The 24,798-nt window shown below is 38.7% G+C and overlaps 1 protein-coding gene across 8 annotated transcripts in view; it reads right to left on the bottom strand.

The window, feature by feature from the left end:
- Positions 1-24,798, bottom strand: part of FRMD5 (FERM domain containing 5) — a 323,173-nt gene that overhangs the window by 232,687 nt on the left and 65,688 nt on the right. The gene's annotated exons all lie outside the window — the stretch shown is intronic.

Here is a 24,798-nt window from a genome sequence, read left to right on the forward strand (position 1 = left end):
AGGGATAAATTCCATGTGACCATGGTAAATGGCCCTTTTAATATACTGCTCAATTCCATTTGCTAGTATGCTGAGAATTTTTACATCTGAAGTCATCAGGATTATTGGCCTGTAGTTTTCTTTTCTAGTGGTGTCCTTTTCTAATTTTGATGTCAGGATAATGCTGGCCTCAAAAAATGAGTTTGGGAGTGTTCCCTCCTCTTTGATTTTTTGGAAGAATTTGAGGAGTGGTGTTAATTCTTCTTTAAAGGTTTGATAAAATTCACCAGAGAAGCCATATGGACCTGGGCTTTTCTTCATTGAGAGATTTTTTTTATTTCTAATTCAATCTCCTTACTTGTAACTGGTCGATTCAGATTTTCTATTTCTTCCTGATTCAGTTTTGGTAAGTTGTGCGTTTCTAAGAATTTTTCCATTTCTTCCAGGTTGTCCAGTTTATTAATGTATCACTGTTCATAGCTCGTTGATTTTCTGTCTAGAGGTTATAACCATTGTTGAAATAGAGTATTTGAGGCTCCTACTATCATTGTGTTGCTGCCTGTTTCTCTCTCCAGTTCTGTCAATGTTTGCTTTATATATCTAGGTGCTCTGATATTATTTGCATATGTACTTATTATATTTTCCTAGTGGAATGACCACTTATCATAATACACTATCCTTCTTTGTCTCTTGTGACAGTATTTTCCTTAAAGTCTACTCTGGGTAGACATATTTATTTCCTTTCAGAACTTTAAAGATGTCATTCATTGTTATCTGCCTTGCAGGGTTTCTAAAAAAAAGTCTGCTCTAATTAATATCTTTAGTCCTCTGCATGTAATGTGCCTTTTTGGTTTGACTGCCTTTAAGGCTTTCACTTTACATTTGGTTTTCAGAAATTTGAACATACGACTAGGTAGGGATGTATGTATTGTGTGTAGCATTGATCCTACTTGGGATTCTCTGAGCTTTTTGGATCGGTGGCTTGCTGTCCTTCATTTCATAATTTATGGGAAACTCTCACCTATACGCCTTCTAATACTTCTGCCCATTCTCTCTTTTTCTTCTGGGATCCCAATTATACATACATTAGTATGGTTGACCATTTGATATTGTTCCTGAGCTCTTGGATGCGCTGTTCTGCAGGCTCTGCACCACCAGCACAGGACCCAACATGGGACTTGAACTCACAACCACGAGATCATGACCTGAGCCGAAACCAAGAGTCAGATGCTTAACCTACTGAGCCACCCAGGTATGCCCAATTTGGGTAATTTATTATTTTTTTAATGTTTATTTTTGAGAAAGAGAGAGAGAGAGCACCAGGGGTAGGGGCAGAGAGAGAGGGAGGCACAGAATCCAAAGCAGGCTCCAGGCTCTGAGCTGTCAGCACAGAGCCCAACATGAGGCTTGAACCCATGAACAGTGAGATCATGACATGAGCTGAAGTCAGATGCTTAACTGACTGAGCCACCCAGGCGCCCCTAGGTAATTTCTATTAACCACCTTCAAGTTAACTTTTCAACAGTTATCTTCAACTAATTCTTTCCTCAGCTGTGGCTAGTCTATTGATGAGACTGAAAGACATTCCTCATAACTATTACTATGTTTTACATATTTACCATCACCATTTGATTCTTAAAGCTCCCATCTCTTTGCTGAAACTCCCTGTTTATGCATGTTGTTTATCTTTTCCACTGGAGCCTTTAACACACAAATCCTAGTTATTTCAAATTCTCTGATTATTCCAACATCTGAGTCATCTCTAAGTCTTGTTCTGTTGATTGCTTTGTCTCTCCACAGTGGGTTGGTTTTTCTCACTTTTTTGTGTGTCTCATCTTTTTTTTAAATACATCATGTAGAAGACCTCTAATGGACTGGGACCCAGATCATTTCCACTTCTTCCCCCATTGGTAGACTATATTGTATCTGCTTTATCCCTAGCCACAGTAGCTAAGGTAGAGTGCACCTATACCTTAGAGTGCAGTGGAGTTACCTCTCCTTCAAATAAATCAAGTCCTTTCCCCCCATTTAGAGTATGATACAGGTAAAGTTCCCATAGCAGCAGCTGCTCCCCTTCCAGTCCTGCAGAACCAAAGGAGGATTTCTCTTGTCCCCCATCCTGTTCCCAATCTTCCAAATGATACCCAGCAGAGGACTTGTAAGTAGGTGCAAACACCATTTGTATCTACAGCCCCTAGGTGATCTATGCCCTCATCATAGTCCACACTCAACGTTTAATAATTTGTTACATTTTATAGCTAAGTTCTTATTCACTGGTATGGTGGTTCCATCTTCCTCCCATTTTCTGCCACAGGTAAGCCAATGCTTTCAACCTGTCCCTCCTTGGAAGAGCCTTTATATCCTTAGATGTCAAACTAGTTGACTACCTTGCAATGTTGGCTTTGTGATAGGCTCAATAAAAGTTACGGTTTTGTATATTATCTGACTTTTTATTGTTGGTATGAAAGCAACACTCTTCCCAGGTTTCTACATACTAGGTGTAAATCTGTCCCATCCTGACAATTCTTGAATACTCTGGTTACAAACAGCTCTTAGTTTTTTCATAATATCATTTACTCTTCTAATCTAAAGATAACATGTCCAACATCATCATGTACCAAGAACAACTTTGTACCATAGAGTACACATCCCACAGCAATTATAAGCAGGTACTTATCCATTATGATGGTCCAAGCTATTGGACTTAAGTTACTATCATTGTTACTCAGGCAAAGCAAGTTCTTCATTGTCACCTATGTTTTGCAGGACTTCATATATTTTACAACTGTAGTCCAGACAGTTCTTAATTTATTGCCACTCAACAAATCACTTATACAATCCTGTGGCAACAACATCTCATAGTTGTTTTTAACACAGTAAAAGCAAAGACCATTTCTTCTTTTCCATTATACTCCATCTCTAGCCTCAATATTTTTTCATTTCTCTTCATATCTCTATCCCAAAATTCTCAAGGGGTAAGCACTTTCTTTTTTTTTTTTTTTTAATTTTTTTTTTCAACGTTTATTTATTTTTGGGACAGAGAGAGACAGAGCATGAATGGGAGAGGGGCAGAGAGAGAGGGAGACACAGAATCGGAAACAGGCTCCAGGCTCTGAGCCATCAGCCCAGAGACCGACGCGGGGCTCGAACTCCCGGACCGCGAGATCGTGACCTGGCTGAAGTCGGACGCTTAACCGACTGCGCCACCCAGGCGCCCCAAGGGGTAAGCACTTTCTAATCCCTTTAATGAATCGATGCTCTAGCACTTCCCGGCCCTATGATCTTCCTCAGATTATTGAACTTCTCTAAAGCTCAGTTTCCTCATTTGCAAAATGAAGATAATAGTTTGAGAAATTAAATGAGAAATGTATTATCTTTGAAAAGTGCTTGCCTATTATTATACTTTTCTATCATTAATAGCTGATTAAATATTAGATTCATAGCCAACTGCATGAAGACTAAGGTATCTTTCTCCTAGTCAAGCATATAACCCCTATCTAATGCTACTTTTAAAGGAAAACCAAATTAAATTTAAAAATCATTTTCACTTAAAATGCCTTTTCCAGGAATACACTATATAAGGTATTTCTATGCACTACTAAGTATCTTTTCTTTCTTGACTTTCACATATACACATAGATGTATACGCGTGTGTCATGCATTTCTATACCTCTACAAGCTTGATGATTGGCAATTGCTCCTGCTCATCTGGCCTTCCATCTGCAACAGGGACAGTGCCAGGCACAGTGCTTAGCTCCTTTTTTCTTAGACAGACTCATATATTTTACTGACTCTAGAAGAACCAAGCAAATGATCTTATGGCTTTGGTAATTTAAAGACTTCCTACCAGCATGCATTTTCAGCATTTGCTAAAGGTATTGCAGAGTGATAAATTGCTCCTACAAGAACTTGATCAATTTATTTCTCTTGATCTTTAGGTTTCATCCTGTCTAATTTTTTTTTTCAACGTTTATTTTTATTTTTGGAACAGAGAGAGACAGAACATGAATGGGCGAGGGGCACAGAGAGAGGGAGACACAGAATCGGAAACAGGCTCCAGGCTCTGAGCCATCAGCCCAGAGCCCGACGCGGGGCTCGAACTCACGGACCGTGAGATCGTGACCTGGTTGAAGTCGGACGCTTAACCGACTGCGCCACCCAGGCGCCCCAAGGTTTCATCCTGTCTATAAACAAAATCCCTAAGAATATTTTGATGCAGCTGCTAGCAGCATCCTTCAGATACTGAGTAAGCATCCATGACAGTAATTTTCAGGCTAAAAAAAAAAATTCAAAAAGAAGATTTCTAGATCTCAAAACATAATTTTTAATGTCCATAGGATACTTCTTATGTATGAAGACATGTTTGTCTAAGAAGCATTTGTAAATGCATTAAATAACATTTGCAGATCATGCGGAGATTTTCCCCCTTAAAATAACTTGCATGTGGAAAAGTTCCATAGGTTAGAAGGCAGTCTCATATGGTGAGAAACATATGCAATACAGATTAGTGGAGTTCTAAGTATGATTTATATTCACTATGAATTTATACTAATTCAGCTAAAATGCATACCATTAATAAAGGTGTAATATTATTTCTTTCAGCTTCTTTGTAAATTGCAAGGTCACGGGCCTGGAGGAGCTAGGCTCCAACTTTCTTTTAACTCCAAAACTTTTAGAGTTGCTTTTAATCACCCATTCTGAATCCTTTGAAGAAGTAGGACAATAAGCATCTTGTTTCTAATCTCTACAAATGAAATGGATGCTACTTTTGTGCTCTTCCCATTCTTAGCCATTTGGGGTGCAATAAAGAGCTAGCAAATACATTCACCAACTGATATTTCAAAAGTCAACAAAAGAAAACCCAAGTGCCAGGAAAGCAATTTGTTAAATACTTCTACCTTTTCATATGAAAATGCCAGAGGTCCCTGAAGACAGAAATATATCTTATTTTATATTTCAAAGTTGTACCGTAATGCCTATGTGCACAAGAATTATCATGAACTTACTTTAAAGTAGTTTTATACAAAAATCTTCCTACTATATGGTTTAGAAATCATTTTAAGAAAATAAAAGTCTGAAAAGAATATAAAAATTCCTTATATTAAACATTTTGCTCATTCTTTAAAAATTCATAATTAAGTATTTCCACTGTTTAAAAACATACAGAGGAAAAAAATTTAATGAGAATGGAATCCCCTATGTACATGTATAAGCCTACTGTCACTGATTTTTCCCTGTTGTCATACTCTATTTATACAACCTCTATTCAAATGAAAATGCTTCAGGGAGAAGTTAAGTTGCATCTAACCAGATGCAAAGAGGGTCTTACAAGAATGTATCTGCAAAAAACCTCTCTTTATCCTTTGCCCTCCTACCTGCAGCTACACCACACAGGATCAGAGGGTACCCAATTTTCAGGACTCTCACAAACACGCTGCAACTATCTCCCTAAGAAGACTTTCTGACAAGTTCTGCACCACTTACACTGTGTCAGGTAACCCTGCAGTTTCAGTAGAAATGGAAAAGACCTACAAAAGGAACAAATTCCACCTTAGGGTCATGGTTCCTCCTAGTTTCTGACCACTAAGGCCACTGTTTGGTTCTACCTGATCTCCTGGACTCCAGACTATTGCTTATTTTAGAAGCATGGACTCTGAAGTCAGAAAATCTGTTTAATTCCCAACCCTATTACTTACTAGCTTTTTGACCTTGAGTAAGTCACTTATATGCTCTGTTCACCAGCTTCTTCATTTTTAACAGTGGGGGTCATGAAACCCTATCTCAGAGGACTCACTCAGGAGAGAATGTAATAAAACAATATACTGAACTTTATTTGGAGAACCATCAAGTATCACACAAATGTCAGTTCAATCGGCACGTAAGAACAAAGTATACCCAGAACTTGGAAAATATAACTGAAACTGAATCTAGAAAGGGTAAACATGTAATGTCATTAGTTCTCTGTAGAAGTCATCCATTACAGAAAGGCCATTTGGGGTCCTCTACTCCAAGTCTAAAATGGTAATTAGATATCTTAGCAAAAATGATTTATTTAAAATAAAGCTGTAACCTAATGTTATTGAAATCTGTGTGAAGAATTTATTAAAAGAAGATGGCACTACAAATGGATTTTTTATAAAGAAGGGAGGTGCTACAAATAAAAATGTGGCAATATTTAACCAGCAGTGTCCAACAGAAACAGAACCTGACTCAGCAGACATTAGGATTTTGAGAGACAGATGTTGTTTTTTTTGTTTTGGGTGCTTGTTTGTTTATTTGGTGTCAGTGTACTTTTTTTTTAAAGTTTTTTAAATTCCAGTTAGTTAACACACAGTGTAATATTAGTTTCATACATCACACCATGCTCATCACAAGTGCACTTCCTAATCCTCATTACCTATTTAACCCATCCCCCACCTACTTCCCTTCTGGTAACCATGGTTCTCTATGGTTATGAGTCTGTTTCTTGGTTTGCCTCTCTTTTATTTTCCCCTTTGCTCATTTGTTTTGTTTCTTAAATTCTACATGAGTGAAATCATATGGTATTTGTCTTTCTCTGACTTACTTCACTTAGCAAAAAACTCTCTAGCTCCATCCATGTCATTGCAAATGGCAAGATTTCATTTTTATGGCTGAGTAATATTCCATTGTGTATATATACCACAACTTATTTATCCATTCATCAGTTGATGGACACTTGGGCTGTTTCTGTACTGTGGCTATTAAATATAATGCTGCTATAAACATTGGGGTGTATGTATCCCTTTGAAGTAATATTTTTGTGTTCTTGGGTAAATACCTAGTAGTAGGATTACTGGGTCATAAGGTAGGTTTTTTTTTTTTTTTTTAATGTTTATTTTTGAGAGAGAGAGCGAGAGGGAGCAAGCGTGAGTGGGGGATGGGCAGAGAGAAAGAGAGGGAGACACAGAATCTGAGGAGGGCTCCTGACTCTGAGCTGACAGCACAGAGCCCAACACGAGGTTCAAACCCATGAACTGAGAAATCATGACCTGAGCCTAAGTCAAATGCTCAACCGACTTAGCCACCCAAGCACCCTGATAAGGTAGCTCTATTTTTAAGATGTTCTATATTTTAAAATAAGCTTAATATGCCAGTCTTCACTGCAGTATGATGAAATCTTCTTTCAACAAAAGTAAAAACCAGACCTAAACTGATATGACCCACAATGAGACACTGTGGGTGAAGCCAGTCTTTCTTCTGACTTCTCAATTTCAATATTACCTATTTTTTATTATTAACATTACCTATTATTTTTACCTATAATCTAATTTCAACATTACCTATTTTATTTGTGAAGGTACTTTGCATATATTCAAGAGCCACATAACTGTTCCCATTCTTCGGACTCCATACTTCTTCTAGATTATAATGCCAATGTGGAAAAATACGTGTACAAAGTTGAAAATAATAGAATTTTATACATTAAAAAACCCTGATGGTTATAGTATTCCTATTCTATGGATATTTCACAATAATTTTAAATAATGGTTGTAAACACCACATATAGCAAGAGCCCACAAAGTCACATGCCCACCAGATCAGGATAAAAACAATAAAGAAAGAAGCAAACTGGTTTAAGACCAGGTAATGATGGGAATCATCATTAATGAGAAAGGTGAAATACTAGCCAACAAGGGTAGCCACTACTCAACTCCAGTCATTTACTGCCACAGAACAATGCAGGCCCAATGTTGCTTAATCTTCTGATTTTTTTCAAAAGAATCTGGAAGTTAGGATCTGTGAAATATCTCGACTTTCACACATTGGCAATTAATTCAATCAAAAAAGCAAAAAACAAAATACACTAAGTAAGCTAATATGAGAGTCAAATAAAACATGAGTATAGCCTGGATTTGGCTCAAAGTCCAGAGTTTGAACTCTGCTCTCCAACTTTGAAAAAGGCTTGTGTTACAATGTCCAAAAACCACAAAATATTAGAATATAAGTCAAACTATACAAATGCAATGTACTTTCCTCATAAACATAGATTTATCAAAACTATACATGTGTCACATGTAATATAAACCAGCAATGAAGCTTGTTATCAATGTCTGCTTCTATATCCATAAAAATAGACATGTGCACTACTCAGACATTTATGTCACATTGAATTTTAATTGTTTTAAATCTGGGATTGACTTACAAAATCAACTTAAAATATTCTATACTTTTTAATATACTTGAGCTGAAAATATGTTTCTTCCTCACAAAGAAAACTATAAATGGGGCGCCTGGGTGGCTGAATCAGTTACGCATCGGACTTCTGCTCAGGTCATGGTCTCACAGTTCATGGTTTCCTGCTCTGCGTCTGGCCCTGTGCTGACAGCTCGGAGCCTAGAGCTTGCTTTGGATTCTGTGCCTCATTCTCTCTCTGCCCCTCCCCAGTTCATACTCTGTCTCTGTCTCTCAAAAATAAGTGAATAAACATTAAAAAAAACAAGAAGAAGGAAACTATAAATAAAGCTCAGATATTTAATACAGTATTGAGTCAGTCATGCATGGAAGTAGAGTGATAGTACACAAAACTATTGAAACATATATGTAAAATAATAAAAACTAAGACTGGATTGACATGATAGACTTTATGCACATCTAAACCTCTTCATATCTTAAATTCAATGAAATGAAAGAATATACTGTAAAAGAAGAATTTCAGACTTTCAGTGAAAGCAAGAAAGAGCATTAAGCAGATCACAAATTTTGAGGATTTCTCAAAGTATAGAAAGCACATGGAAACAGATCAGAAAACAAGATCAGAGGAAAGCTCAGTTTTAGACACTTGCAGGAAAAAACTGCTGTGAAGGCAGGCGCAGTTTCAGAGAACTTCAGACTTAGAGTCAGTTGAATAAGGAGCAGATGGAGGTTCTCAGGCAACCATCAGAATGCAGAGGTGCACCAAGTACAGCAAGACAGGGTCCTTTCCTCTTTAGATTATGTCAATAAGTAAATGATGGATCAAAGAAGCTACTATGAGCACTGGAGTCCAGGCTACTCTTGGTTGATAATTCAAGCCTTGTCCCATCACCCATATCTGTCTGCTAGCCTTCTTCAACATGTTGGTGGCTAAGGATATGTGCTAACCAGGGAAAAGAGTAGGGATAAGGAAGAGGAGGAGAGATGATTTAACAGGATATATGGAGCAATGTTTCAAAATATATTTCTTTAGTTTAACAACTGGCAGAAATGGCCCACGGACTGTGGGACAGAACAATCAGATGATCTGAATGTGCCAATTAGATAAGATGCTCCAACGTAACAGACTCCCATTAACCAGCAAAGAAGTTTTAAAAATAAATAAAATAAAAAAAGAACTTCCTCCCTTGGACTCAAAAAATAGAATTCTTAAATCCTCAAAGCAACCTTATTATGTAACCACAGCATGATTTATTAAAGTGTGAATGCACCTATCCTGGGAGAAGGAGGGGCTAACTAAAATATATTTAGTCTTCACCTAATCAACTTACTTCTCCATCCTGCACAGTCCTCTGAGGAAAATCCTCTTTTGCACTGTCCAGTTTCCCAACACCTACTGTAGTTCAGAATCAAGAGAATGAATGAAGAAAGGTAAGACTGTAGAGCTGAGAGGAAGGAAGGAAGAATTCCTGCTTGCTCTGACAGTGTCTGGACTCACCTTTCTTGTGGAGAATCTGAGTAATGGGAAAGGAATAGAGAAAAATAAGAAAAGAAACCAGGAATACTATGTCTGCCCATTTAATAAAGAGTTGGGGAAAATAGATGAGCACAAAGAAAATCAGCCGACTCCTGGGTGGCTCAGTCAGTTGAGCGTCTGACCCTTGATTTCAGCTCAGGTCATGATCCCAGGGTCATGGGATCGAGCCCCGTGTCACTACATAAGATTCTTCCTCTCTCTCCCTCTGCTCCTCTCTCCTGCCCTCTCCTGCTCTCTCTCTAATAATAAAAAAAAAAAGAAAGAAAGAAAGAAAATCAGGTTGGGGTATCAAAAAGAGCTCAACCTTTTAGAAAGAGAAGGGTTGCTAAGCAGCCGTAATGTGAAAGAATTGGAGAAAAGAATAAAGAGGACTGTCAGAAGCATTACTATGAATTATAACTTAGATTTTATTTAACATTCTTTCAGAGAAGTAAGTCAAGACTGAGATCTCTTAAATTCTTTCTGGCTGCTGGACTGTGCTTCTCTGTATCCAATTCTGCAGGGATAATCCAGCAGGGCCTTAGTATTCACAAAGGTTAGGGACTTGTGGCCACCAGGAGACGTCAAAGGAAAAACAGTATAGGTATAATCAAGAGTTCCAGCACCTATGTGTACTTCTTCCCTTGTCCAAGATATTTACGTCCCAAATACTAAAATTAAAAGGCATTTCTAAATAGAAGAACAGCTTTAAAAAAATTTTTTTAATGTTTATTTATTTTTGAGAGAGAGAGAGAGAGAGACAGAGCATGAACAGGGAAGGGACAGAGACAGCTGAAGAGACAGAATCCGAAGCAGGCTCCAGGTTCTGAGCTATCAGCACAGAGCCCGATGCAGGGCTCAAACTCACGAACCGTGAGGTCATGACCCGAGCCGAAGTCGGATGCTTAACCGACTGAGCTACCCAGGCGCCCCAAACAGCAACTTGATCACTAATAAATCTTCCCTCTTTCTCAAACACATACCCCACTTTAAAAGTGTGCTTTGAAGGGGCACCTGGGTGGTTCAGTCAGTTAAGCATCTGACTTTGGCTCAGGTCCTGAACTCGTGGTTCATGAGTATGAGCCCCTTATCAGGCTCTGCAAAGTGTGGGGCCTGCTTAGGATTCTCTCTCTCCCCCTCCCCTGTTCTCTCTCTCTGTCAAAATAAATAAATAAACTTTTCAAGCATGCTTTGAAGAATTAGAAGAAGGAATAAAAATTAGTTCTTCTGAATAAATATTGTCAAAATGTCAATACTACCCAAAGCTATCTACACATTCAATGCAATCCCAATCAAAATTGCACAGCATTCTTCTCGAAACTAGAACAAGCAATCCTAAAATTCATATGGAACCACAAAAGGCCCCGAATAGCCAAAGTAATTTTGAAGAAGAAGACCAAAGCAGGAGGCATCACAATCCCAGACTTTAGCCTCTACTACAAAGCTGTCATCATCAAGACAGCATGGTATTGGCACAAAAACAGACACATAGACCAATGGAATAGAATAGAAACCCCAGAACTAGACCCACAAATGTATGGCCAACTCATCTTTGACAAAGCAGGAAAGAACATCCAATGGAAAAAAGACAGTCTCTTTAACAAATGGTGCTGGGAGAACTGGACAGCAACATGCAGAAGGTTGAAACTAGACCACTTTCTTACACCATTCACAAAAATAAACTCAAAATGGATAAAGGACCTGAATGTGAGACAGGAAACCATCAAGACCCTAGAGGAGAAAGCAGGAAAAGACCTCTCTGACCTCAGCCGTAGCAATCTCTTACTCGACACATCCCCAAAGGCAAGGGAATTAAAAGCAAAAGTGAATTACTGGGACCTTATGAAGATAAAAAGCTTCTGCACAGCAAAGGAAACAACCAACAAAACTAAAAGGCAACCAACGGAATGGGAAAAGATATTTACAAATGACATATCGGACAAAGGGCTAGTATCCAAAATCTATAAAGAGCTCACCAAACTCCACACCCGAAAAGCAAATAACCCAGTGAAGAAATGGGCAGAAAACATGAATAGACACTTCTCTAAAGAAGACATCCGGATGGCCAACAGGCACATGAAAAGATGTTCAGCGTCGCTCCTTATCAGGGAAATACAAATCATAACCACACTCAGATATCACCTCACGCCAGTCAGAGTGGCCAAAATGAACAAATCAGGAGACTCTAGATGCTGGAGAGGATGTGGAGAAACGGGAACCCTCTTGCACTGTTGGTGGGAATGCAAATTGGTGCAGCCGCTCTGGAAAGCAGTGTGGAGGTTCCTCAGAAAATTAAAAATAGACCTACCCTATGACCCAGCAATAGCACTGCTAGGAATTTATCCAAGGGACACAGGAGTACTGATGCATAGGGGCACTTGTACCCCAATGTTCATAGCAGCACTCTCAACAATAGCCAAATTATGGAAAGAGCCTAAATGTCCATCAACTGATGCATGGATAAAGAAATTGTGGTTTATATACACTATGGAATACTACGTGGCAATGAGAAAAAATGAAATATGGCCTTTTGTAGCAACGTGGATGGAACTAGAGAGTGTGATGCTAAGTGAAATAAGCCATACAGAGAAAGACAGATACCATATGGTTTCACTCTTATGTGGATCCTGAGAAACTTGACAGGAACCCATGGGGGAGGGGAAGGAAAAAAAAAAAAAAGAGGTTAGAGTGGGAGAGAGCCAAAGCATAAGAGACTGTTGAGAACTGAGAGCAAACTGAGGGTTGATGGGGGGTGGGAGGGAGGAGAGGGTGGGTGATGGGTATTGAGGAGGGCACCTTTTGGGATGAGCACTGGGTGTTGTATGGAAACCAATTTGACAATAAATTTCATATATAAATAAAAAAAATTAGTTCTTCTGGATTCCATTTCATTTTTTTGGTCATTGTTTTTAACAGAAACAAGTATCTCAAAGATTAATGAAGCTTGCTAGGGATGGTAGTTGAGGAGGGTTCATATATTCTAGTAATTCTCCACTTGTGATTTAGAATAAAATGATGAAGGAATTAAAGAAGCAATTATGAAAACTCTGGTACTTAACCTTCATTAATAGGTCCCAAGTAACTCCATATTAATACATAACTCTCTGGCAGGGCCTATCCTTTCCTTCAAAGTAGACCAAATTTTAATTTAGGGAATATAGGGTGTTTTTCTTTCCTCATTTATATTGCACAAGGTCAAACATTCTTTACAAGATTATTCAGCCTTCACTGGTAAATGGAAAATATACTTTAAGTCAGACAAAGTGTCTTACTGGTGCTCCTACAATCCAGAATATGTTGGTGGTCGCCTCCTCTCACCACTACAAGATTAACTTTGCTTAACACTCTATATTTTTCTATCATAGATACCTCATTTACCATTTCTGCAATATTCTGTCTCTAATATTCAGTCACTTTCTTGCTCCTCCATACTCACTTTTCCATGAAACTATCTTTTCTTGATTTCCTATCTTATCTTTTTCACTGAACTAAATTCTTACCTCAATTTATCAGAACATATACTTCTCTCATTCAAAATCCAATTTGGGGTGCCTGGGTGGTTCAGTCGGTTAAGCATCAGACTTTGGCTCAGGTCACGATCTCACGGTCCATGGGTTCGAGCCTTGCATCGGGCTCTGTGCGGACAGCTCAGAGCCTGGAACCTGCTTCAGATTCTGTGTCTCCCTCTCTTTCTGCCCCTCTCCCATTTGTGCTCTAAAAAATAAATAAACTTAAAAAAATAAAATCAAAATTCAAACTCAAGCCTCAAGCATGTAATCTCCATAAATTAGGCAGTCATGGGGCGCCTGGATGGCTCAGTCCCTTGAGCATCTGACTGTTGATTTCAGCTCAGGTCATAATTTCATGGGTTTGAGCCCTGCATCAGTCTCTGTGCTGACAGTGTTAAGCTTGCTTGGGATTCTCTCTGTCTCTGCCCCTCTCCTGCTCTCTCTTTCGCTCTCTCAATAAATGAACATTTTAAAAAAAATCAGGCAGTCACAAACTCAGATTCATCCAGATTCCCCAATGGGATTCACAAAGGTATTACAGCTTTATATAGAGTATGTCCTCAAAATTTTTAAAAGTATCATTGCTGAGTTATTATCATTTATTAGATTTATATGGCACTTCTCCAAAATGGCTCACCAATCTTCCTAAGATCCAAGAAAAGGAAGTAAACAGTAATTCTCTCCCCAGTTGACAATTGGAATAAATAAGTAGTATGAATGGGCTCAAAGTTTCTCATGAAATCAGTTACTGTGTTAAAAACTAAAGGCCACAGACTTCAGACCTAGAGGGAACATCCACCATAACCTAACTGGTTCTACTTCAAGCTGCTTCTTCTCTTCCTTTTTTCCAGTTTTAACAGTATTGAAAAAAGCTAATTGCTCCAAAATTTAAATTTGATTTTAGGCAATTTGATGCTAGCTTAAGGTTCTCTGGCCTTTTGGAATGGAATATCCCTGGGAGAGCTAATACTTTAAACTCTCAATTTTACCTTCTGTAAAAGGAGTAAGTTTCGGCTCCTTTTGTGAGGACAAGTTTTGATAATGGATGAGACAGAGGGCAATTTATGCATTAGCAGTGATGCCATCTCCTGGGAAGGAAGTGGGGAGAAAGGCCTTTAATAGAAAAGCCAGAATCACGAAGACTAACTTTGTCTACTTCATCCTGGTTTTTTGTTTTTTGGGGTTTTTTTTTGTTTTGTTTTTCTTTTCTTGTTTTGTTTTTTGTTAAGAGTAAGGTACTGTGTACTGTGAGAGGCAAAAGCACCCAACCTAGTCCTGGGTTCTACTAGAATGCAAAGCTCTAGGGGCAGAGATTGTCATCTTTTTTCTTCATTACTATTTCTGGCATCTAAAACATTACTTAGCACACACTATGTAAAAATATTTATTAAATGAGTGAGTGAACTTCTCAGAGAAAGTGATTAAGTGAAAAAGAGGGAGCAGGGGTGCCTGGGTGGCTCAGTAAGTTAAGCATCTGACTGTTGATTTCAGCTCAGGTCATGATCTCCTACTTCGTGAATTCCAGCCCTGTGTTGGGCTCTGCGCTGGCAGCATGGAGCCTGCTTGGGATTCTCTCTCCTCTCTTTCTCTCTCTCTCTCTCTCTCTCTCTCTCTCAAAATAAGTAAATAAACATTAAAAAAAGAAAGAGGGAGCGCATTTCAAGGGAACATAATGTACAAATGCACAGTAGCAATGGTCCAGAGATGTACAGATAGTTCAGCGTGGCTGGAGCATGGAACACCTATCAAGGAATATGAGAACATAATTATGGACAGATACAGAGGACTGCAATCATAAAGGGACCTAATGACCAGGCTAAGGAGTTTGGGCTTCATCATGACAAAAATGGAACCATTAAAGGAGTCCAAGAAGAAGAATGGCATGAGCATATTGAGTTTTGGAAAGATTTCTCTGGCATCACTGTGCAGGTTAAACAGGAAAGACTGTCTAGAGGCAGGGAGACTAGGTAAGAGGCCACTGTAGTTTACTCAAAAAGAATTTTGTATCACTTATTTAATATATATGATGAGCGTGAATTCAATAGCAATTCAATGTTAGGAATCACCACTTAAGAAATGCTAGAATACCTGAATATTAGTATAAAAAATTTATTTGGATCCACTCCTTGCTTATTAGCACATCTGTGTATCTTTATGATCGGATATTTTAAAAGATAAAGAAAATAAACCAGAAAATTAATCTTTTGTGGTAATTAAAAAATTATCTCAGAAAAAATAAGGGGCACTTGGGTGGCTCAGTTGGTTAAGTGTCCAACTCTTGGTTTTGGCTAAGGTCATGATCTTGCAGTTCGTGGGTTCGAGCCCTGCATCAGGCTCTGCACTGATAGTGTGAAGCCTGCTTAGGATTCTCTCTCTCCCTCTCTCTCTCTCTCTGCCTTTCCCCTGCTCGCCCTGTCTCTCTTGAAATAAATAAACTTTAAAAAATTATCTCAGAAAAAATAAGAGTATCAGTTTATTAAACTGCAATAAAGAAATACCAAAAGGAATACAACAAATTAGGAGAAAGTGATAAAAAGGTGTATTGTGCGAAATGTAAAAGAAGTTTACAATTATGTAAGGGCAACATCAAAGGAGAGAAACTGAAAAAAGAGACACAAATAGGAAAGGAATCATAGGGAAAAATACACAGTTAAAAAATAAAGAAATTTAGTTTCGAGTACTACTGCTTAAAACATAAATTATAAAGTCTGATACTGCCTGGGCTGAACTTCGACCTAGTGACATTACTAGTTGATTCAGTCTTTCTGAAGAATAAGCAGTAATATGTAACAAGAACTATAAAACAGTTCATATTTTTTGACTCAATAATTCTAGCTGGATGAATGTAAAGAATGTAATGAATGTAAAGAAATACTCAGTACCCTAAAAGGGAAAGAGGGAAGGAAGAAAAGAGGGAGGTTAGGAGTAAAGGAGGGAAGAAGGTAAGAAAATAATCTATATAGAGATGTTCTGAGATGTACTATTTAGAATAGTGGAAAACTGGAAATCATCCAAGTACTCCTCAGTAGAAGAATAGTTTTAAAATTATGATATATCAGTAAGACAGGATTTGACACAGCAATTAAAAACACATCTGGTCACAAAGGAGAGCAATTAATTTGGGAAAATGTAAATAAAATTTTATTTTTTTGTATTCTCTTTTCTGTGAAGCCACTTATTTGTGAAAAGGGTACTTTTTCAGCTTGTCAGTGAGAATGTCAATGTGCATCAGAATCTAAAGCTCAATGAAATTAAGAAAGAGTAACTTACTATTTCATCCTGGTCTCTGGCTCTTTCATTCTTTCACAGAACAGGAAATGGATCTGACAAGACCGATTTTCAGAGTCATTTTGATTATTGCCTTAGTACCTGTGCTCCTGTAAGTGATACCAAGCTAGATGTTATATGATTTGTTCCAGTTTCTTACTAAATGCTGAGGTTAAGCTGAGTTTTACGTTTCTTTGCTTTACCTCTGGGCCTTTGCAGTTGAGGCTAAAGCTTCAGCTCTAACTTCTGAGATCTTGAAATTCTTAGACATAAGAAGGGAAAAGCGTGGTCTGATGAATACTAACTACTTTTGACTTGACATTCAGATGAAATAAAAGCTCTTTTCTTACTTCTAAAGAAAAAAAGAGAAAGAATATGAAGGTGATAAAATCTCACTCTTTCTCATCAATCTTTAAAATTCCACCATCATTTTTATGATCTCTTTTGTGGAATAAAGCTCCCATCACCAATCCTAGCACAGAGATCCTTTTCTTGTCATTTAGAATGGACCCACAGCTGCACTACCATTGACTTTAGAGTAAGCACAACCTTAACAGTGAAGCCTAGCACATCTTGGCCTTTCCCGAGTGTATCTAAATGCAATAGAAAGCTTTTTTAAATGTAAGCAGTCTTATCAGTAAGTTCCATAAATTACCTTTCACTTGAAGAAATTCCCACAGAGTTGAAATCAGATGCTATCAAAAAACCAATATAAGTCAGGTCAGCCACTTCAGTGATTTTGGTGGACAAATGTATCATAAGTACACCAAAGTCTCATTAAAAGTTCACCTCTCTGAACCTTCTTCCAAGTGGTAATCAGCACCAGGATCATTTTCTCCTTTTCTCTGATATGTATGTTATGATATTAAAAATGACACCAGCTTGAGTTAGAAGAAAAAAAAAATTCAAGAAATATGGCTCCAACTGACAGCTTTGAAATCCAGGCTGAGTCCTTGAGATAATGGCATTTCCCTATGGTGGTACTACATTCGACAAATTTTTATTTAACCTTCTTCTTTGCCACAGAAATTACTTCAAATCAAACTTTATGATAAAAAACTAAAATGCATAAATACAATAGGTCTTAAAAATAATCTAAGCTCATATGTTGTCTATATTAGGACATGATGAGACTGAACACCACAGTTCTCAAGACAATGGTAGGTTTAAATGAGTGTCATACAGTTCCTAATAAAAGACGAGGGTCTAAAAAACACTTAACTTCTTTTCCCTCTACACGAACATGATCCTTTTATAAACCTTTGCAGGAACATCGCATCATCCTATTGACTAGGAACCACCTCCTTATTCTGAGTTGCACATTCCTGTCACTGCACTTCAAGGACTCTCACCTCTCCTTTCTCTTCTATACATTCTTTCCTCATTAGATTGTATCTAGTCCTTGGGGCACTTGGTTGGCTTAGTCAGTGGAGCATGCGACTCTTGATCTTAGGGTCGTGAGTTCGAGCCCCAGGTGGGTCCAGAGATTCCTTAAAAAAAAAAAAAGAAAAAGACCCTTTAAAAAAAGCCTTTATCTCGTCCTCATCCTCTTTACCAGGGTATCACATTCTATCCTTATGTCTTGGGGCACCTTGGGGCACTTGTGTCTTGGGGGTGGCTGAGTCAGTTGAGCACCTGACTCTTGATCTAAGCTCAAGTCATGATCTCAGGGTCGTGAGTTCAAGCCCCACAGTGGGCTCTGCGCTGGGTGTGAAGCCTACTTTTTAAAAAAAGACACAAAAGCTACTTGGCAATGAGAAAGAATGAAATACGGCCTTTTGTAGCAACGTGGATGGAACTGGAGAGTGTTAAGCTAAGTGAAATAAGTCATACAGAGAAAGACAGATACCATATGTTTTCACACATGTGGATCCTGAGAAACTTAACAGAAGACCATGGGGAAGGGGAAGGGGGAAAAAAGTTACAGAGACGGAAGGAGACAAACCATAAGAGACTCTTAAAAATTGAGAGTAAACTGAGGGTTGATGGGGGGTGGGAGGGAGGGGAAAGAAAAAAAAAGACACACACACACACACACACACACACACACACACAAATTTAGGTGCCTACCCTTGTCTCTTAGCGGTCTCATATGCTATGTCTCTCCCAGTTTCAGCTGGCCAATCCTTCAACTTGCCATCACTTAAATCACTTTGGAAATCAGTCTTCCTCACAAAAACTTTCCCAAGCAACTGGAAGCAAAAAGAACAGTCCAGCCATTGGACTGTTAAACTAATAAACTTACCTTATACCAATCATTGGGTACCATTGCATTCATCATCAAAAATTCTTTAAGTAACTGTTTGATCCTAATGAGTTTTCATTCTTTGATTGTTCACTTTACATCACAAACATTCACAGAGGGGCACTCTCTTATATGAAGAACAGATCATATTTCACACAGAGTTATTTAATAAATGCTTTTTTATTATGAAAGTCTTAAGAGAGATACATACCCAAATCCCAATCTGGAGTGTTCAGTGTTCATTCCAGAAACTGAAAAGCACTGACTAATCATCACCAACCCCTATTTCCATGGATACCAAACAATCTCAACTTCATTGTTGTTTTATCTCTTCTTCCTCACTGATCCCCATTAATACAAACAACCCACCAGATGTCATTGTCATTCTAAGAGAACAAACTTTCAGTAGTATGAAGGAGGCAGCTAGAGGAATCTGGTTTTTCCATTTTATCTCCATTTTTACTTACACTTCCACTTTTAATTATTTAATTTCTTCAGTAGCAGTGCCAAGGTAGAAGAAAAGGTAAAACTTCACACCTCAAAGTACAGATGGATCCAGCAATCATATTTTAATGATTCTTCTAGAAACAAAGGGTAATTATCAAAAAATGCCCAAGATAGGTAACTATTTTTATGTCTGTATTATTTAGTACTATAAAGTCAAGAGACTAAGTTTCAAAAAGAAGTACCATTGAAAAAGGAACAGGATCATGAAGCTGATTAAGACATATTCTAGGCGTAAATCACTGGGATTACAACACTGGCATTCACTATTGAGTAGGTTAGGGGACTCCTAGCTATGTGCTTACTTAAGCAAACTGCTATCATTATCCAACTATTTAAAAGAAAATACTTGGGGGCGCCTGGGTGGCGCAGTCGGTTAAGCGTCCGACTTCAGCCAGGTCACGATCTCGCGGTCCGTGAGTTCGAGCCCCGCATCAGGCTCTGGGCTGATGGCTCAGAGCCTGGAGCCTGTTTCCGATTCTGTGTGTCTCCCTCTCTCTCTGCCCCTCCCCCGTTCATGCTCTGTCTCTGTCCCAAAAATAAATAAAACGTTGAAAAAAAAATTTCAAAGAAAATACTTGTACAACAAATAATATGACTACCTCTAGGACCTCTCCTACTACTCCCAACATCATTCTTTCTTTTTACTGAGAACAATAGGAGTCAAATGGAATTAACTGAAGACTGAATTTTTAGATCTTGACAATCATGATGAGAGGGAGATGTGGAGTGCCAAAAAAACAAAACAAAACAAAACAAAAAAAAAACAAAAAAAAAAAAACCCAAAAAGAAACAAACAAACAGGAAAGGGGCAAGGGCAACACAGAGCAAATAATGTGGTAACAAGTGTCTTAGTCTCAATGGGGATAGAAGGCATATTTATTGAAGGCATAATGTGTTACTTTTGAAGAAGACAGGTAGTGTTAACCAAACAGCAGGTGGGAACGAAATGTTAGTGGAGGTCCAATGCTTTTATTTATTTATTTATTTATTTTTCAACGTTTATTTATTTTTGGGACAGAGAGAGACAGAGCATGAACGGGAGAGGGGCAGAGAGAGAGGGAGACTCAGAATCGGAAACAGGCTCCAGGCTCTGAGCCATCAGCCCAGAGCCCGACGCGGGGCTCGAACTCGCGGACCGCGAGATCGTGACCTGGCTGAAGTCGGACACTTAACCGACTGCGCCACCCAGGCGCCCCGGTCCAATGCTTTTAAAGAGACAGAAGTCAACAGGATTGGCCATAAAACATTTCTACATTATAAAACCTCAGGGGCCCCTGGCTGGCTCAGTCAGTTGAGCATGCGACTCCTGATCTCAAGGTCATGAGTTCAAGCCTCATGTTGGCCATAGAGCTTACTTAAAAATAAATAAAATAAAATAAAAATAAAAATCTCAGACAAGTCCTATTTCGAAAGAGATAGTAACACAAAAACTGAGACTAGAGGGTAACTTTAATCCAAGTAACCCTTAAGGATCAATGTCAATTATATCAGAAAAATGGGTAAGATGCTCTTATTTTTCCTGAGTCAAAAATGAACAGAGTTCCCTTGCTTACAGGTCATTTTAAAAGTTAGTTCAAGTGGGGCGCCTGGGTGGCGCAGTCGGTTAAGCGTCCGACTTCAGCCGGGTCACGATCTCGCGGTCCGTGAGTTCGAGCCCCGCGTCGGGCTGTGGGCTGATGGCTCAGAGCCTGGAGCCTGTTTCCGATTCTGTGTCTCCCTCTCTCTCTGCCCCTCCCCCGTTCATGCTCTGTCTCTCTCTGTCCCAAAAATAAATAAACGTTGAAAAAAAAAAGATTTTAAAAGTCAGTTCAAGAAACTACATATAGTAAAAAAGAATTTTGTCTCTAAAGTGAAACTCCAATTTTTGTACACTTGTATAAGCATTTCATAAACCTGAAACCTGTTTTCTGATTTACTAGAAGTCAGACTCTACAACTTTAAGAAGCACTGTCCCAAAAATACAATAAGCAAAGGAATCACAAACATTATCCCCAGGGCTACAGAACTATAGCAACAACTTTGTGCTGTGACTGAATCCAGTGAGGAGTGAAACCAATTCCTGTAATTGTGCCGTTACCCTGCCACCCATACCTCAAAGCCTTTTTTTTATTTAAAATAAACAAAAAGTGGAAGTAATCCTTAGAGATTCCCTGCAGTCCCTAGATGATGATATAACTCAATTTCTGCTTCAATATCCTATTAACTCCAAATAAGGAAAGACAACTCAAAATCATTTCCAAGGACATCAAGAGATACTGCAGGATAAGCTTTTAGAATGAAGCTCCTCACAATAATCCACACCACTAAAATAGACCTAAGCAGAGCCCAGAACAGAAGGAAGAATGGTTTCCTCTCTAATTTTCACAGCACTGTGCTTCTTCCAGCAGAGGAAGGTCAAGCTTTGACTTACAAGATTTCCCTAGGTTAGTGACTAGGCCACTTCTCATGGTAGACTTCTGACAAGGAACAAATGAGCCACGGGCAAAACAAATGTCTCAGCAAACTCTCTTTTTTCTTTTTAATTTTTTTTTTAATGTTTATTTTTGAGAGACAGAGAGAGACAGAGCATGAGTGGGGGGAGGGGCAGAGAGAGACACACACACACAGAATCTGAAGCAGGCTCCAGGCTCTGAGCTGTCAGCAAAGAGCCCCATGTGGGGCCTGAACCCACGAACTGTGAGTCATGACCTGAGCCGAAGTCGGACACTTCACTGACTGAGCCATCCAGGTGCCCCTCAGCAAATTCTTAGAATAGGTGTTCCACAAGGAACTCCAGCTTGTGTTTTGCAGCCAATGACACTACCTCCAGGTGGGCTGTCCTACCACCAGAAGCATCTTCTGCCCTCTAAACCCACCACGCCTCAGCAGGTTGCTACCATTTGTCACCAATACCACATCTGTGCCCCACCCCCCCATGCAAGGTGAGACCCACGAAAGCCTGGCATCCCCATCGATCCCTGGGGGAAACAGGACTTGCCCACTGGACTGGAACAGCTCTGCTTCACCTTGGTAGCTTTCTTTCCCACATGGGCAATGCAGATTAGACCCCTTGCCCAGGGCCCTGACTACCTCTTTTGCCAGAAGATTATACCTCAGAGTTGCTACTCCAAGATAGTTTACAAATGAGACTTAGATACTGTAAAGGAAAAGCTGTTCTTGGGTGACTCTGGGCAAATAAAGAGAAAAAGGGTAAGTCCACCACAGTCCAGGCAAAGTGAACCTTGTTCAAAGTTTTAGAAAATGACACTAGAATAAATCTTTCTATAATATGTATTATTTGTTAGAAGTGTGAAGCCCGGGAAATTTGTAAGCTTAGCACTTCAGAAAAATACATATTTTTTTCTAAACTTTAAATAGCTACACAAGTTATAAGAGAGCAACAGATTTACAGCTATATGGATCAACTGAGGATGAACTAATAGGGAGAGAATATAGCATTTCTTGGGTACTTTTTCATTATTAGAACTTCAAAGCACTGGATACACAGATTTACAAATTTACTTACAACCCTGACTTAGGCAAGCAGAAACCAGCTTGACATAAACTAATTGTTTTAACATTAAAAAGAAATTCTTATTTCTATGCTATAAATGTTATAGTAATATCACTGACCAGAACATACATACATACATACACACACGCACACACGCGCACGCGCGCACACACACACACACACACACACACACACACAGCTTTGTTTCCTTGGCACGGATGACCTCTACTGACCAAAGGATAAATCCAAGCCAGTTTGACTCTTTTAGGTATCCAAATTTTTTGTGAGAAGTCTAATCAAAAACCTATTATGTATTTAACCCCTCAACTACCATTCATAAAGTCTATAAACCTTACTACATTGCCAAGATAGTTCTATCTACTTTCATTCAAATGGATATGAAAGAGTAATTATTAACTATCCTAGTAAGGAATCTTTAAAATCACTGAATAAAAAAAATAATGCTTTTAGGGAAGCTGACAATGAAAAAATAAAGGAAGAAGAGAATTGCTAAACAGGACTTAATTCTGACAAGAAAGAATAGATTGGTGATGTAAAAAAAATAACAAAAATCTTCAAAGAAGCCATCTATGTTAAAGTCAAGTATCTAATCACCAAATAAGATAATTCTGGTTGTATTAGACATACAGGTTAAAGTTAAAGAAAATAGATTACCAAAACTTCAGAGGTAAATTAGATATAAGCCAATGCTCAGAGATCGTGAAAGAACAACTTCGGGGGCGCCTGGGTGGCTCAGTCGGTTAAGCGGACGACTTCAGCTCAGGTCATGATCTCGCGGTCCGTGAATTCGAGCCCTGTGTCGGGCTCTGTGCTGACAGCTCAGAGCCTGGAGCCTGTTTCAGATTCTGTGTCTCCCTCTCTCTGACCCTCCCCCATTCATGCTCTGTCTCTCTTTGTCTCAAAAATAAATAAACGTTAAAAAAAATTTTAAAAATAAATAAAAAAAAAAAAAAAGAAAAAACAACTTTGAAGTCCCAGAAGACTTTTCAGCAAAATTCAAGCAAAAGTTTCAACTATACAATCACTAACATAAGGGGGAGATCTCAAAGTTGACATGTATTGTCAAGAAACCCTGTGAAGCACCTAAACACTAAAGAACGTGTTCAAACAAGAAACCCTATGAAGCACCTAAACACTAAAGGACGTGTTCAAAACATACAAGAAAAAAAAATCACATGGCCAAGGTCAAATAGACACAAGACTGGCAAATATTTATAAAAAGAATGTTTGGAAGGTAAAGGCGCAAAATGAGCTTATGTTCACACTCATGGAGGGCAATAGTAGGAGCTCTTCTTAGATGAATAGAAGTGGGGAGAATCAAGAAAGGCAAGGACTACTGTATGAGGCAGAGAAAAAAGCACTCAGTTTCTGTTTCATCTCTTTCTTTATCCAGATTGAAATTCAACTTGACAAGGACAGAAAAACCTTGATTAGAAATAAATAAGGCAAACAAAAGAAATAAATTCCATGTATGTAGTAAGGGACCACTTAAATTAATTCACTTATTGAGCACCTACTATGTCCCAGGTTCTGTTCCAGGCCCTGAGCATGTAACAGTGAACAAAGATGACAAAATCTGTGGTTTCATCATGCTTCCATTCTACTGGAGTCGACAGACAATAAACAAATAAATATAGAATACTCATTAGTGACAATACTTAGAAGAAAAATAAAGCAAGATAAGAGGATAGAGAGGTACTATTTAGATAATCAGTGAAGGCGTGACTTTAAGCAGTGAAAGAAAAGCCCTACAGGCTAAAGCAACAACAAATGCAGGGTCCTGAGAGGACAGAATGTTTAAGTTGATGGGTAAGCAAGAAGGCAACTGTGGCTAGAATGGTGGGAACAGGGAAAGAGCAACAAGAAATGAAATTGGAAAGATGAACCAACTATAGAGGACTTTATGCTGCCTGAGGGGGAAACCCTTTGGAGTGTTAGAGCAAAGCAGATATGGGATCTGACTTGTACTTTGAAATTATCACTCAGGCCACTGTAGAAAGGGAATATTGAGGAATAAGCATGAAAAGTAAACAAACTAGGATGCTCTTGCAACACCAGGACAGGGATGATGGTGGCTATAAGAGTTGGAAGTCCCCAAGTCTATATA

Source organism: Herpailurus yagouaroundi, unplaced genomic scaffold (genome assembly GCF_014898765.1).
Source record: "Herpailurus yagouaroundi ecotype Mexico unplaced genomic scaffold, PumYag 184, whole genome shotgun sequence".
NCBI classification, from domain to species: domain Eukaryota; kingdom Metazoa; phylum Chordata; class Mammalia; order Carnivora; family Felidae; genus Herpailurus; species Herpailurus yagouaroundi.